This window comes from Fukomys damarensis, unplaced genomic scaffold (assembly GCF_012274545.1).
Source record: "Fukomys damarensis isolate Sample0158 unplaced genomic scaffold, DMR_v1.0_HiC HiC_scaffold_5, whole genome shotgun sequence".
In the NCBI taxonomy this organism is placed as follows: domain Eukaryota; kingdom Metazoa; phylum Chordata; class Mammalia; order Rodentia; family Bathyergidae; genus Fukomys; species Fukomys damarensis.
In genome coordinates this window covers 71,367,290-71,384,553 of record NW_022900917.1, presented here as the reverse complement: position 1 = coordinate 71,384,553, position 17,264 = coordinate 71,367,290, and the positions used below count along the sequence as shown (strand labels likewise).

The following is a 17,264-nucleotide window of genomic DNA, read 5'->3' as shown; positions in this document are numbered from 1 at the left end:
AGTTAAAGGTTCAAATGCTCCAGAGATTAAGAAATTTGCCCAAAGTCATTCAAACCGGAAGACCTTTTATTTCTGTGATTCAAATCCAATAATTTTCAAAGCCACTGTATTGGCTTCCATTTGATCAAGTACCTTACTTCTTTGTAAGTACAAATATTTGGTTTTACATTTTTTTTCTTCTTCAGTTAGAGGATTTTTTGTTATCAAGATATTATAAACTACATAAGGACCTGTGATGCTTCTTTTTGGTCATGTATTGGTTAAAAAGAACTAATAACTACATTGTAGCCCCAAACAATAACCACTTTATTCTATCTCCCAATTCGTGGAGCAGGAATTCAGGAAAGACTCCAATGAACAAGTCTTCTCAATGGGAGGGCACTTGGGCAGGGACTCATGCGAAGCTGGCCGACCCTGGATAGACCAAGATGCTCTTCTCAAGTGACTGTTCCCTCACATGTTGTTCCCAGCAGAGGTGACGGGAAGAGTGAACTCTACTGGGACCCAGGTCACCTGCAACTGGAACCTCCCATATGGTGGTCTCAGCAAATCAGGCCGTGTATGTGGTGACCCCGGACTCCCCAGGAAGGATCTCCAAGAGCAAGGCAGCTGAAGCTATTCTGCACAAAGCAACACACCATCAGGTAAGCCACATTTTGTTGTGCAGAGCTGGCTCAGTTCCAAGGAGAGACAAGAGAGATCCCACATTTCAATAGGAGGCGTGAAAGAGAAACTACAGCCATCCTTAAGGGACTACAGTTTCTTCTTTCTGTCTTCCCAAATATATACCCGGGACATGGAGGTGGAAAGGGATCTTAATTATATTTTAATAGCTACTATTTTTAGTGCCTCCAGATGGCCTAGCTTACTGTGAAGCAGATTTTCTCAACCTCAACACTGTTGACATCTCGGGCTGGATGTACTTTGTTGTGCAGAGCTAACCCGTGCATTGTAAGATGTGAATTTAGCAGCATCTTTGGCTTTCACAGGCAAGATTCCAGTAACGTATCCCCATTATGACAATTAAATATTTCTCAAGAATTATAAAATGACCTCTAGAGCATAGGTTGCTCCAACTGGAGAACTCCGGCTCTTTGTTAAGCACTAAACACCTGGATACTTTACAGTATAATGTAGCATCTTCAGTAGGGTGTGGTCAGGTGCTGTGATTATTCCCATTTCATAGAAGAGTGAGTGGAGGCTCAGAGTCAAGTGACTTGTCTGTGATCACTCAGGAGGAAAATCCTGTGTCTGAATGCCAGGCCCAGACCCTTTCTAGGATCCCTTAATTTCTATTTTCTCCTTCAAAATGTCCAGGATGCAGATGGCTGACATGCACACAATAACCAGCTCTCCAGAGTCGGAGGCAAAACCTCAGCCACCACCTCCTGCACTGCGGCTGACCCCCGACTGGTTCAACCAGCAGACCCGCTGGATTCTGGAGCTGATTTAGGCCATCTCCAGCACAGAAGGCATTGATCCGCACGAAATTAGCAGGCGCTTCTGTTCCCAGCCCTGCTGTTTGCTTACAGAGGGAATTCAAGCCTCATTTGGATCTGCGCCTGCCTCTGGGCTTCGTGCCAGACCCCTGCACAGGACGCCCTCACACAAGCCATCACCTGGTGTGCAGTCTATTTCGGGACATGGCCTGGGTCACTGCTGCTGCAGGTGCCCTGACAGATGCAGCACACCCTGCATCCACCCTGGACTGGGGACGCCAGAGCTTCTGGTGCAGCTGAAGACATTGCAGCCCCCTTTCTGCCTGCTCTCTGGCTTCCTCCATTCATTCATCTCTGGCCCAGATAAGGAGCCTGTGTGGATTCTTCCCCATCTCCCTCCCTGCCTACCATCACCACCTACTTAAGTGCCTCTTAAATTCACCATGCCTTTGGGGAGTGGATATAAATGGACGATTAGGAAATGATGCCCAGAGCCGGACACAAGGAAAGGATGACCCGGGAAGGAGTGGGTAAAGTGGGTGGCCCAGGAAAGCTTCCTGGAGGAGAAAAGAACAGGAGTGAAAGGACCAGAGTGCAATGTGTCCGGCCACCTAAATGCACTCAGATGATAGAGAGGGAATCTCAGAGGGAAAAGGATTGGGAGCTGTTTATTCCTTGACACTAAAGGGAGGAGCTAGGCTTTAAGGAAAGAATGAAAGGTTGGAATTGTACTTTACAAAGATTAATTTATCACTTCTGAGCTGTGTGATTTGGTGATAGACAAAGCTAAAGGCAAGGGACTGGGGGAGGTTTATTCAGATAATTTACAATTTAGTCATTCAACAAATATTGAATGCCCAACTTGTTGCCAGATTCTCCACTAGACAATGAAATAGGCCTGACTTCATCCCAACACATGTCACTCTCCTGCTGTAGTGGTGCTGACAGATACTAAACAATAGGCATAATTAACCACATAATTAAAGTGCAAGGTTCTAGGGAGGAAGGGTGACTGATCTATGGTAGTGTGGAAAAGAGCACAGCACACTGTGGGGCGGGGGGGCGGGGCGGGGGAGGACAGTTTCTCCCTTCTGGAAGGTAATTTAGTGTCCCAACAATCTGATGAGTCAGGTGACATCAGCCATCATTTTACAGATGCAGAAAGAAAGGCTTAGGACAGGGAGCCAAAGGTCTTGCTTGAGGCAGAGCTGCCCAGTTTGTGAACGGGGAGAAAGCGGGGAAGTGGATTTCACACGGGCTTCCTTCACTCCACCTACTTACAAAGGGATTTGGCCACTGCCTAGAGGACTGGGTCTCTCCCTCCCTCTCTCCCTCCCTTCCTCTTTCCAATCTGCTTTCTCCTTCCTTCCCTCCCCCTCTCTCCAGACTAAACTGGTTTGTTGAACTTTGTGCAGAGAGCCCGCCAGCAGGGTGACCTTGTGGCAGAGATGCAAGCTTGCAGCTCCTTGCATTAGAAAAGCAGAGGGAGGGAGCACAGCCTCCCTGGCAGTGAGCCTCAGCAGGCACAGAGCAGCCTGCACAGAGGGTGGCTCAGTTCTGGCTTCACAGCATGCTGTACACTGGCAATCAAAACTGAGGGCTCCTGCCAGCCCTCAGACCAGTCCTCTGCAGGCCCCTGTCCATGGCACTGCAGGACCTACTGGCCCAGGCAGGTCTTTAAATCCTGCCATGTGTGGCGTTAATCTCTGTTGCCTGGGACAAACATGAGATTGGCTGGCCCCCAAAACAGGGAGGTGACCGTGACTGAGCTGTGAGTGACGAAGGGGCTTGTGCAAGCAGAATGGAGAATGTGAAATAGGAAGCAAGGGGCTAAAGGTGTAGGGAAAGTGGGAGGGGTAGGGGAAGCTAATAAGGGAAAAGGAAAAAACATGAGAAAATGAAAAAATGGAAATGAAGTGTTTGTAAAGGGGGAGGGAGGAGGGGTGAAGGGAGGGCAGGGACAAGGGGAAAAAGTGAGAACCAAGACCACCTGTCATGTAAAGTTACAAGATCCCAATAATGAATGTAACTGCACTGCATACCTAAAATGTACCAATAAACTCAATGAGGAAAAAAATAAAAAATTAAATTAAATTTTAAAATAAAATTAAAAAAAAGAAAGACATCCACCCCACTTGCCCGCAACGGAAGCCCTGGGGCCCCGTGAGCAGGACATGGACTTGGGAACCCCTGATAGACTCCTGAGCCTGGTGCAGCCCTCAGCAGCCAAGTGGCAAGCACCAGCCTGTACCTGGGTGCCCAGTGCCATGGAGGAAGGGAGCAGGAGGTGGGATGATGCCACCACTTCACAACTCCTCTGCATTGAAGGGCTGTGACTGACCTCAGCAACACCGGAAACCAGAGACAGGAGCAGTCTCATCTCACAGAGAGAATCACAAATAATAAAGATGAAGGACTGAGCGCCAGGAGCTTTTATTATGGTAAGTACTATGCCCATTATGCAGATGGAGAACTGGACGCCTGGTAGCCACATGACAAGGACTCTTAGCCATCTGTCCGCTTCCAAGGTCCCTGACTTCAACCACATAAAAACATTGCTTTCCTGGCTTTCCCCTCTTCCCCAGAGGGTGGCTGAAATCCATAGAAAATGAATTCAAGAGGAAAAAAGATTTTAGCCTAACGATTCCTGAACAAATAATTAAAGTTATTACAAAATGATTAATAAATTAATGAATTAATGATTAAAACGATTCCATAAATATTTATCAAGGGCTATTTATATGCTAGTCATTGTTCTTCTAAGGGAGGTTAAACAATAAAAGAATTAGACATGAATTCTTCCTGTCTGCAGTTTATGGTCTAATAAATATGTGAAATCACTCTAGTGGTAGTGGGAGTAACAAATAATAATAATGATGTACTGATGTGTATGACAGATACTGTATTTCAGACAGAATCACCAACATCTTGTATGCATTCTCCCTTTAGCATTTAGAATAATTCTCTGTGATGGGAATTATTACTCCAGTTTCACAGAGAAGATACTAGAGCTCGGACAGTTTGGCCAACAGTAGTTAATTGGTGAGTGGGACAGAACGAAGAAACAAGCCCAGTCCTGCTGACCCACAGAAACCCTCAGACCCACAGTGCATGCTTTCTCCTTGTGACTGTGAAATGCTCTGGCTCTATTGAGAAGCAAAATTCCACCAATCAATGAAGGTAGATAATGATTCCTAATGGAATCCCGGGACTTCTGGTCTGACTTCCATCCCCAATACTCTGGTGCAGGTCATTCTCCCCCACCACTTCCGGCTCCCCTGCAGAAGGCAGTGAGCACCCATCACCTGACCCCGGGCTCACTGCAGCTGTCACTGTGGCCAGTACCTGTGCAGCAGGTGGACTCTTCCCTGTCTTCCGGCAGATGCCAGGGTCTTGCTACTCCAGATAACCCTCAATTAAGGGTATATCCCAAAGCCATTACCAAAGAATAAAATAGCCATGTCATGTCTTTTTGTCTTTTTCTTCCAAGTTGTTCAAAGATATCATTAGAGGTCATATGAAGGATATAATTTGGGGACAATAATGAGGACAAGAAACGTACTGTAGTTAAATAGATACTCCCTCCTCCAAAGCACCGGAAGGAGACAGTCTGAGACAGACAGTAGCACCACTCTCTTGCCTGGAGCATCAGCAGCAGGAGGAAGATCCTTTCTCACTCCACTCAAAGTGTTGGGGTGATCGACAGCCTCCTCCTTCCAGTATGCAAACACGGTCACACCCACCCACCAGGTTCTTCATCTTGAACACACCATACTTCAGTCCACATTCACTCTTTAAAGTTCAGTGTTCAAGCCAATGTCAGTATTAGTAAAGCTTCTCCTAATCCCCACCCCGAGCACTTCTCCCGTCTTCTCCTGCTTCCCTGGGACAGTCACTGGGATGTGTTAGGGTTTACATCTGATGTCTCCCCAAAGCCTCAAGCATGCATAGATGAGGCTTAGGGGAGGTGATCGCACCATAGGGCAGAGAGATGACACTTATCAGTGGATTGGTTCACTGAGGAACTTATAGCTAAGTGTGGTTGGAGGAGCTGGGCCACTGGGGCATGGCCTGGACCTGCCTCTCCCTTTCTTCTCCCTCCAATCCTCTCTGCTCTCTGTTACCCTGCCATGAGCTGTTTCTTCTCTGCTATTGCCCTGCCTTGAAGCCAGCTGACTATGAACTGAAACCTCTACAAACTATTAGCCAAAATATACCTTGTCTCCTTTAACTTGTGGGTGTCGAGTATTGTTTCTCCAGTGCAAAAAAGTAATAAAACAGTCACTACTTACAATAGCTCTCTGCTCAGTAGATAGACAGAAATGTGGACAAGGTTTACCTGAACCTTCTTTGCCAGCCAAATCATTGGTGAGCACCTGAAGCAGCACACAGTCTGAAAGAGTGTAGTTGATGACTCAGAGGGAAAACATTCACAATTTATAGGTTAAGGCTCTGAGCCGAGGGGGCGGGCCCACCGGAGGGTGGCCAGCTGCTGCCAGGTTCCTCTGCTGTGCTGCCGAGATGCCTTTCTAAACATAGATTATTGGCCAGAGTTTTTTAATTACAAGGGCCACTCTGGAAATTTCTTTCACAAAAAGCAGTCATTGCTGGCAGCAAATTTCAGCAACACCGAATGGGTCACCAAACTTGCTTACTTGTGTGATATATTCAACCTGCTCAACAAACCCAATCTTCCCCATTCAGGGGAGCAGGGGCACTGTGTTCAAGTCAGCAGACAAAGTGTTTGCATTCAAAGGTCAACTGGAATTATGGGGCCAATGAGTGAGCATCAGGATTTCTGATATGTTTCAAACATTAGCAGATAATTTTAAAGAAATTAAATCAGAGCCTTCTCTCTCCCAGTTGGTGCATGATCACCTATCTCAGTTTTCAAAACAGTCTTACTTCCCAACCACAAAAGACACCTGAACTGAGAAGGAACAGATCCACAACCCACCTGTGAATAAGCATGGTAAATCGACTTCGTGCTGGAGGATCAACTGCTTGAAATCACAAAGGATAATGCCCTTAAAAATATGTTTGAGACAACTTTAAATCTCCAAATATTCTGGAAGGCCAAGGTAGAATATCCTGAGATTGTTACAAAAATCACTGAAAAGCCTACTTCTATTTCTAATATCCTACCTTTGCAAGATAGGGTTTTCTATACCAACAGGAAAAAAAAAAAAAGATTAGGGAGTAGATTGGACATAACCTCCACATTTGAGGTGTCACTGGCTCACATCATCCTCAGACAACAATGTTTAATTGCCAGAAAACAAGCCCGGGGCCTCCACTGATTCTGCATTATGATTATTTCATTATATACTACAATGTAATAATAATGAAGGACACGATAAGTACAATGTATTTGAATCAAGCTGAAACTATTCCTTCTCCCCCAGTGCACAGAAAAATTGTCTTCTACAAAAATGGGTCTCATGCCAAAAAGGTAAGGACTGCTGCCTCACAGGACAGTGGTTGCCCTGCTCATCTATCTAAGCTATGCCTTCCCTTCTCTTGGACCAAGAACTAGGATCATCTGCATGGCCCAACTGGCGAAATTCAGAGCTGCTAAGGGATGAGAAGGATTATACAATGAAAGCTCTGCTGGAGCTGGCAGAGGTATGCAAACAACTTGCCTGCAAATTGAGAGTACTGAGTCAGGGGGAAGGAGAGTACAAAGCTGGAGAATGGTAAATAAAGGACAGTGGCAACCAATTTAAATGGGTGATCAGGAAAGGATTCTTGGAGGATGTGGAATTTAAGCTGAGACTCAAAAGGAAAAGAAAGACACTGCACCACAATGAACTGGACCAAGAGTTGTAGGATGAAGTAAGTGCAGAACTCCTGCTGTGGCAACAGTGCTGTGTCTGCAAGGAAGCAAGAGAAGGTCCACACAAGCTAGGGAAAACGGTAGAGGTTGAGAGGAGATTAGGGAAGTCCAGGGTCAGCAGAAGGTCAGGTTAGACCAGGCTAGACCTTGCAAGTCGGCACTGGTGAAGTGTTTTCCTATTCTAAATACACAAAGAAGACTGCTACAGTATGGTTATGGGTTTTCCCCCTCTCGATTTTATGTTCAAATCCACTTCTCAGTGTAATAGTGTTGAGAGCTGCAAGAATCTTTAAGAGAGTGTTTGGTTTAAGAGGTGTTTGGGTTGTGAGGGTGCTGCTTTTGTGAAGAGATTAGGCCACACTTATGGGACTGGGCACTTAAAAAAATGAGCCTTCATTCCGTAGGACTGGGTTAGTTACCTCCAGAGCTAGTTGTTAGGCACCCCACCCTGGCTTTTTTATTTTCTCCTCTGCGCATTCGACTGTGTGGCCTTCCACTTTCCTGCTATGTTAGGATGAGTAATTTATGAAGAAGAGATATTTATTTGGTTCTACAGGACTTTCTGGCCTCCACAATCAAATAAATATCTCTTCTTCATAAATTACTCAATCTCAGGAAATCAGTTATAGCAGTAGAACACAAATCAAGATAAAATGCGTCAGAGGTGTTTAAAGGAAAGGAACATTATTGATATTTCTCAGAGGTTATTCTGACTTCCAAATGGGATGTCACAATGTATGGTACAGTGGTGTCTGACGACAGTGTCATGAATGAATGAATGCTGAATGAATGCTAGGTTAGGCTAACCTGGGGCTTCCAAAAAAGCTTGCAAAAAATTGCTGTGTGTAGTCCCATGTTTGGCATCATTTTCATTTTTGGCCACCATTCTTCATTTCTGTGAAGAGAAAGCAGCCTTCCGATTGGGGGGAGGAGTGGGGGAAGTCAGTTCTGCTTCTACCAGACAGAAGAAAAGAGAAGGGGAAAATAATTCTGATGAGGAATTCCACCCCCTTTTCAGGAAGCTGGCAAGAGGCCGCACTTGCAGTCTTGACTTTAAACCTGGAAACCTCAGCTTCCCCAGGGAAGCCAGGAGGGGTGGGCTCTTGGCACAGGGAACTCCTGAATAGCACACATATCCGCTTTTCCTCACCAATCTCCTGCTTTATTAGCTGAGCTGCTCTGAAGCCCAGACTAGTGTATTTCATGCTGAGTTTAGGGTGAAAGTGATCTGGCAGGTTACATTCCCAGGGTGTCCCGGAAAAGAGACTGCGGCGGGGGGGCTGTTGAATGAAAGCCAGGCTGGACCTATTCCTAAACCAACAGGAATCAGCTGCTTTGACAGTGGGGTCTGTTAACAGATGGGAAACCCTTCAAGGGGAAGAGAGGCTCGAAGAACTACAAAGGTGCTGAGCATTCCAGAAAGATCTCATTCCAGCATAGCATTTTCCCCAATACCCTCTGCCCCCTGTGAGTGCCAGTAAAAGGACACAAGTGCTCCTCCAGTACACATTCTTTGTAAAATGTAAAAACAATAAAATGAAATGGATTTTTAGGCTAGAAGGAAACTTAATGATCAAACAGTCCCACTTCTCATGCAAGGGATACTGAGCATGTAGAGTGAGTACATCTAAGCCTGTAGAGTGACTTCCCAAACCTACCAAGCTATAAAAGAACCCAACAGAAAGATAAAGGGATACAAGTTCATCTTTGTTTTCATGCACTATTTCTTACACCTGCTCTTATTCTTGAATCTATTTGTCCCCTTTCCATTTTCTTGCAAGGATCAATCCGTTCTTTACCTTTCCCCCATCCACTTCTGCCAAAAACAAAGAACAAAAACACAGATTCAAGGTTAAAGAAACTTGCAAGTAATGTCTTTACCTGTGTTCTCCATCAAGAGCAGTGATGTGGGAACACATGGGTGCTGAATATAAGTCAGGTAAAGGAAATTAGGAGATGCCTTGCCTCCCTGCATCCATGGGGACCCAGGAGAGGGGAAGGAGACGTGGTGGAACCAGCCTGAAGTTACAGCTGAGACCCATCTGGTCTGGCCACACACAGGACACACCCCCTTAGGAATGTTCCGGAATGAGGGGCATCACTAGTGGACTCCTCATTAAGAAGTCAGCAAGTAGGGTGAGGGTCAGGATATGTGAAGAAAATGCATTTTAGGTTCCCCCTGTCATTGTACCTGAGCATTGGGCCCAACGTATTAAGCAAGGTGATATTTAGATAAAAGTGCAAAAAACAGTGATTTCTCCATAAGATGTGGGCACTTGGGTCACATAAAAGTCATCCCTCTGAAGCAGCCCGGTGGCTGGCGATGTGGGTATTGTGTGAAATGCAAATTCAGGTTTTGTGGAAACTGTAAGTTCATTCATCTAAATTGTTTCTGCTATAGTCTATGACAGCTTCTGAAAATTGGCAGTGTAAGATTTTTATTTGATCTTTCAACATTATTGGAGGTCATATAAACAGGATTATATGAAGTCTTTCACCGTCAATTAGTGTAATTCTAAATCAACATTCTGTCAGAGGTGCACTTGTTTTACAGGGTAAGGAGGAAGAGAAGGAGAGCTGCTGGATTTGCCTGGCTTTGGGTTAGTGCTCAAATAAAGGGAAAGTGAAGGAAGGAAGAGAAAGAGGTGAAGAAGGCAGGATTGGAGGGGAGAAATGAAAGAAAGAAAACAATGGAGAGTAAGAGGAAGGGGAAGAAGGAGAGAAAAGAGCAACCTAATTTATTTTAGGATGCACAGAAAATCATTCCTCATATTCAACCTAAGAAACAAAAACTTGAAGTTATTAAAAGGTTAAAAACATTAATTTTCTGTGAAAATTGGATGCCTTTGTGGTATTCTAAATTTATACTAAAATATGACTTTCTCTGGACCTGATATGCAGCAGACTTATTTCTAGCTGATAGATCTGTCACTAGGCACCCTTTTTTAAAGTGGACATGAAAAGCATCAAATTTGATAAAAGTGTAGAATACTGGACTTACCGTTAAGTGTAATTTGCTTGGCTTCCATTTGCCTTCAAGGATCTCTGAGTACTTGAGGGATGATCCTTTCCATAAGTCTCCATAAACATGAGAAAGAACTCCCTTCATTGGCAAGTCCTTATAAATACTAGATTAAATTTTCATCTCCCCTTTTACAACTCCACAGGAAACCCGCAGGGATGGATAAGAAAGTTTTAATGTCGAGCAAATTATCAAATTTACCACTACAATATCCTTGTAAAAATATGCTATGTTTCAAGCTAATTAAAGCTGGGAAGAGTCAATAGATGAAATAAAACAATCCAGTGAAAGTACTTTCCTGCTACAGCAATCTATGATCTACTGGACTAGCTTATTTCAGGCACTCAAATTCTGAACTCCAGAACCTACTCAGCTAGAGCAGAATCAGCTGTTACAGTGTGACTCCCTGGGGTGGAATCCCAGTTCTGCCTCTCACTGTTTGCCTGATCTCGATGTCTTCATTTGTAAAGCAGCATCTCAGCATCATGCTGAGAACTGAGTTTCATAAATGTATCAACAGTGAGCACACATTGCCTGACAAGTGACCATTATTTCTACATCATCTTCATCTAATACAAGAGTCTCAATATAAACCCCATGGCCAATCTTGGTGAGACTCATTTGAATCCATCCTCAAAATCTCAGCCAGATGAATTTTCTAGGTAATAAACCTGATCACATCAGCCATATGGCTTCAAATTGTTGAATGTTGTGCCACTGTCCAAAGAATAGCTGATATCCATCAAGCTGAAGGAGGCAGACCATGCCTTCCACAATCAAACCCTTTTCTCCTCACCAGCATCTCCAGTCTCCACCACACCCCCTACTTTCTGTTCATTCTGTGAACTTCCAGGAAACAGGAACATTTGATAATTCTAGACACTTGCATCCCTTGACTTACATTTTTCTGTCTGTACTTCTTTCTTCCTAGAATATTTCTTTCCATTCTTATCTTCAAAAATGAGGCAAAAAAAAATGGTTTCTCTACATAAAGTAAAAAATCCCAGCCTCACTGATGCATAGAGAAATGAAAATTAATCTGCTCCAGTGATGTTCAAAGAGGAGCAGGTGCCAACTTCCTCACCACAGAGAGGATCCATTATGAATTTGTCAGTCCTGCTGCTCTGCGGGCTCCCATGGTGACCTATTTGCTCACACTGTTAATGTTGTCATAATCTAAGCACTCCCAAAGTCAGCCTGGACAGCTTACAACACATCTTAAAAAGCATCTGCAGCACAGATTGAGCCAACACTTTAAAGATATTAGAAAGTGATCAACATATGATTTTGCTTAAGTAGTTATATGACTGCCATTAAAGTTGAAGATAATTCCTCTATGGCCTCACTAAACTGCACTTGTACCCACAGCCAATGAAATAGCCCTTTCTCTACAAGCTTTGGTAAGTGGGAAACAGAACAGGACAGAGCTGAAATGCGTTGACAGTTGCTCATCAGGATTGCAGTGAGATTGGGGATAGATACCACAGATGGTCTTTAAAGAATCCGTGGGAACTTACACCCACCATAGCCAGCCACCTCGTCTTCTTATGAAGTCCCTCAGACACTTGTACCCAAGAGAAAATGGCAGATGAGAAACGAAGTGGTGCTTCATTATAATTAGGTTGGCTTTTGCCTAAAACCCCAATTATCTGTTCTTTGGTTATTTGGACTGAGACATGCCTTGGAGTAGATAGTTCACAAGGGCCTAAGGTGCTTTGTCTACCTTTATCTACCTTGGCACAAATCTGTTGTTGTTTGGGAGGCTCGATGTCAAAAGAATTTAAGAGATTATCACACTAGCTCCTGTGCCTGAGAATAGGGCAAGAGTGATATGTGGGGCTCATCCAGTGCTGTACAGAAGGATATCTTCACTCTGATTACAGCTTTAGCCGTAGCTACGATGAGGCACAGGACTACAGCTATGCCCTGCTCTAGTACCTCTGTCTTGTCCATCCTCCCAGGATCTGATTTCTCCTATACTTTCCAACATATTTTGTTTATGATCTACTCTGGGTTCAGTGCTCTGGCTTTGAAGCCATGGATGAAGTTGGTTTGAAGCTCCTAGCTCAGTATATCTTTCAAGTGACGTATTAGGAAGACACACCATGATTGTTCCTGCTCTAATGCAATATCGTATGACCGTAAGTAAGCATTATCTTCTATAAAGCAAGAGTGATGTCCACTACTTCTCCCAATAGCAGGACCAATTCTTTTGGGGCACAATTTTGCTTTCATAATCTCCACACTTCTGTCCCTAGGCAGATACAGGAACCTGGGTAAAACAGAGCGCTGACTCATCAAACATCTGTTCCCAGGACTAGAATGAAGGCCCCTCACAGTCATACTTCAGAAAGGTTAATACTTTAATAATTAGGAAACTTTCCCAATCTGCTCTCTAGCAAAATCTAATGAGTATCTAAATAGTCAAACATAAGGAACAAGTATTGCTCCTGTGAACTTAATGAGATTCTCAGCATTTTCTACTTCTCTTCAAATAAATCATATTTTAAAAGTATCAAGAAGAATTTTTTTTTAATTTTACAAAGTTTTAACTTCGTTTTATTTTGGTCCTGGGAATCCAACGCAGAACCTTACACTTGCAAGGCAGGCGGGGCACCACTGAGCTAAATCCCTGGCTTAACTTCCTTGTTGAGTAAAGCTAGGATAGCAGTACAATTGATAACATCCAAAACACACAAAAAAGCTTCCCAAAACTGAGACTGGCAGAGGCAAACAGGAGGAAGAGACGGGAAGAAACGACCAGAGGGTCCGGCAGCATCGAGCCTCGGTCAGCATGAGCAAAGATACACGTCCTGAACTGGAGCTCGGGACCTGAAGTGCAAGAGCTGTCACCCTCCTTCACAGGGAGCAGAAGAACCAACTGAGCCAGCTGGACAGAAAAGCAGAGATCATGCCAACCACAGACAGTCAGAGAGCCTCCGGTGTACAGGCTCTTTCGGGCTCTTCTCTCACTCATAAGAATTCCTGAATAAAGCTGGCCTGATAAAAGGTACGTTTTTAAGCGATGAGTAATAAATCAGGAACAAGAAGATAATTCAAAAATACCATTAACACACAAGCGAAAGAGAAGCAAAAGTACCATGAGATGAGGATGACTCATCAGAAGTAAGTCGTAAATATGCCAGCAATCAAAATGTATTAATAAAGCCATTACCACAGATAGAAATGTAACAGCTCAGGAAAGATGTCACTGAACAGCAGAAGGAACTTAACAGTAAACCAACACAGCTATGCAAAGCCACCTTAACTGTGGAGGGGGCCTTTGAAGGAAAACAAGGGAATTGCTACAAAAGAAAATATAAGAAGAAAAATCTTAAAGGATAAAAATAACAAAAGCAATAAAGAAGTGAAGGAAAGAAATAGGGAAGAGAGACATGTAGTGAAAGGAAAAGGAAGAAATGAAGGAAGAGAGGAAAGAACAGAGGGATGGAAGAAAGCAATGATACAGCAAGGGAAGAAAGGAGGGAAGAAGAGAAAGAAACGTAGAAAAACGTACAGCATTAGAAAGTGAAAGAGTCAGCATTTATATATAATGTTTGTGCATAAAGAAACTGAGTCATAAATTGTGAGGAGAGATTTTTCACTATATGGCATTTTACATAAGTTTTAAACAATTTAATAACAAGAATTATGGCCATATATAAGCAAATAAAAGAAAATAAGATAAATAGAAGCAAGCACAATAGGAAGGAGGGAAAAGTGATGGGCTTGATTAAATTATTCATGCAATCAAATATATCAGCAAATACTTACTAAATACCTATTTTATCCCGGGCACTGTTCTAGGTACTATTTATGTACAAAGGAAAACAGCCTAAACCTCTGCCCCTATGAGCTCTCTTTCTAAAGAAGAAAGATGTAATAGTAAATAAATTAAAAAAAGGAAAGATGAGCAACAAACAAGATGTATACTGCATCGAATGATAACAGAAAAGCATCTGTGGGAAATACCTAGTAATGAATAGAGGACATCCAGGGTTAGAGGAATCGCTAGTCCGGGAAGGATAGTCCGGAAGGGTTCTCAGGGACACGAGTAGAGGCGTGGGGATGTGAGCGAGGAGGCATGCTAGTACTCCAGGCAGGAGTGGTAAGCAAGAGAAGCCTAATGTAGAAACTCTTGTCTTTTGAGAAAGCCTGTGGAACACAGAATTCCCAGAGAGCAGAGACAGAGGTGAAGGAGAAAAGCATAGAGAGGTAAGGGGAGCCGGCTTAATTAGGGCTTTGAATATAATTTTAAGGACTTTCATTGTGAGTGAGATGAGAAGAGGTAAGAGAGTTTTAAGCCAATAAATGATGTGATCTGATTCCTATTTTATTTTAAAAGTATCACTTGCGGTGCTATTCAAAGGTTGCTGCCAGTTAAAGCTAAAGCCAAAAGAGCTGACCCTCTTTTTATTAATATAACCACAAAGAACAGGGGCCTGTAACCTTGCCAAATGTTCCTACAGGGCTGGAAGATTACAGGACCAGTCCCTGTGAATCCTGCCCCTCTTCTCCCGCCTACCTCTGGTTGTCAACACCAAGGGAGTCAGGACTAGAAAGAACTTGTCCTTGGCAAGTACAATAATCATGCAGAGGTTATATGTTACCTTTTCTCAGAGCCGGGGAGAAGGACTTCCAAAGTATTGCACCAAAGACTGGGAGGGGTATTTTCAAGAATCTTTCATTTTCCAATTTGTTATGTAACTTGAGGCTTCTAGACCTGAAAACAATAACTGATCACTGGAAAGACATGGCAGGGTGCGGAAGCCTCGAACTGAGAAGAAATGATGTAGTGTGGACGCCATCTGCCTGAAGGGCTGGTGCATGAGAACTTTACACGTCCAGACTGAACCAGAGATGGAGGGCGAAGCCAAGAATGCCTGAGGACTCGGGGTTAGCCATGCCAGGTGAAGAGCATGGGGTTCACATGGAGCTGGGAGCTTGTCGGAGCCTCTGAGCATGGGAGTGAGGACAGACACACTCAGGAGACAATCAAGGCCTTTTCTTGGCTTTGACTACGGGGCACCAAACCTCCTAAGGGTGACAGCGAACTTCATCTGCAGTTTTAGAACGCAAAGGAAAGATGCAGCTGCGTTTAATAAAAAGACAACACTTGTGCTTTCTGTCTTCATCTATCACCTGGCCATTCAACACTGGAGGATACTACTTCCTGCCCACGGGTGTGCTATTTGCATAACACTGTGATTGCAATGATTTTGCATTGTGTAGAGGCAAACTTTTTTTTAAACTCCATTGTGCATGTAATAGGCAAAAGAGCCCCCAAAAAATGAGGAGGTAAGAAAACGGATAAAATGTGGAAATTTGTGATGTGATTCATTGCACTTATTTTACATACCACAAAGTCTAGGGAAAGAATATGACCTTCACAAGGTTATGTGGCTAGTTAGTAGGAAGCTAAATATAGAACACAGGGCTCCCTTTGCTCCGTTTGTTGCAGGATCTTGCAAGGCGGATCACAGAAGCAGGCAGCAGGCTAAGCACATGACATGAGGGCGTGGGCAAATTTATGCTCACAGCTCCCTGTACCATCTCCAAAAATAAATGGATGCACATGTAGGAAACACAGAGCCATGAACCGAAGCTCTAGTGCACTCACTCCACTGTGTTATGGTGATAATTTATAATGCTACTGCAATTACAGTAGAATTATAGTATGCCCAGCACCTAATAGAGCTGTGTGCATACTCTTGAGAAAGACGGATGTGCTAGCATCTTGGGCTGCAGAAATGAAATTAGATGGCTCCCATCCCTGATCCTGCCATTGATTTTTGTAGTCCACCCATTAACCTGATACCTTGCATACCATTCCTCGGAGGTGAAGACATGGTTTTAGAGTGTAAATAATTAGACCCTCGAAATCCAAAGTGACAAATCTTCCCTGTCTCCCATTGCCATGAATCAGAACATATAAATCAAAGCCTCTTTTGAGGACATATTTGTCAGCAGGAAAACATGTTTACAGAATGAACTTGCTTTGTGTTTTTCTTTCTTCCTCTTCCCTCCCTTTGGCATCTGTGCATACCTGGCCTTGAAAGTGAACCTCATAGGATAGGGTGACATTATATATCAGGATGTTTTATAAAAGGGGGAGGGTGCTCTTACCCTAGAACAATCAAACCGAACAGGGCCCATGCCTGACAAACAAGGACACACATTCTTCCTAGTTTGAAGTCATAATGTTTTAAGCAGAAGTATACTTCAGTTTCTCATAAAATGTTTTTGTAATGATTGCTCAATATTGCAAATGATACAATGCAGCAAAAAGTAATAAATGTTATATTTACAGTAGCTAACTTTTATTGAGTACCTACTTTATGATCCTAAAAGTCAAGAGTGATAATTGAAAACATTAGAATGCATATTACATCACACTATGCCTCAGTCTTTAATAAATTGCTCAGAGCAAATCTTCAAAGAAGAGATCTACTAGTGTTATGTGCAGGGTCCTTTATACACAGAATACCACAGACTTGTTTCAGGATATGATACAGATCTTTGGCCCAATTCTTCAGATAAGCTCCATTCCTGACATCACAATGCCAATAGATGTCGAAAAGTGTCTGCTCATAGGCAGAGCTTTGGGAAGGTGGACAAATCAGGAGGGCCTTACAGAGACTTGCTGTTAGGAGATGAGGTGGTGGGGAGGAGGTGGGTCACTATGAGTGTGACCCAGTATTCTGTATTTCCCTTCCCAGCTGCTCCCTTCTTCTCTCTACTTCCAGCCAGCCAGGCCTTGAGCAGCTCTGCTCTGCCAGGCCACCCTGCCTTGGAACCAGCTGACCATGGACTGAAACCTCTAAAACCGTGAGCAAAATAAACCTCTCCTCCTTTAAGGTGTGTGTGTAGGGTATTGTATCCTCATGATGTGTAAGTAAATGAGACAGTTTGTGTTCACACTCAAGCTTTGTCTAACTTTAGCCTACATACTTACCAATTCACTCAT

The 17,264-nt window shown here is 43.6% G+C and overlaps 1 long non-coding RNA gene across 2 annotated transcripts; it reads right to left on the bottom strand.

The window, feature by feature from the left end:
* Positions 1-293: 293 nt before the first annotated feature.
* On the bottom strand, positions 294-11,401 carry LOC104875383. 2 transcript variants are annotated; one of them, XR_784038.2, is made up of 3 exons: positions 11,199-11,401; positions 10,277-10,434; positions 294-620 (listed from the first exon to the last, which is right to left on the bottom strand). It is a non-coding gene; the product is annotated as an uncharacterized LOC104875383 (long non-coding RNA). The 2 variants fall into 2 exon arrangements; XR_784037.2 differs by having other exon boundaries at positions 10,277-10,353.
* Positions 11,402-17,264: the final 5,863 nt, after the last annotated feature.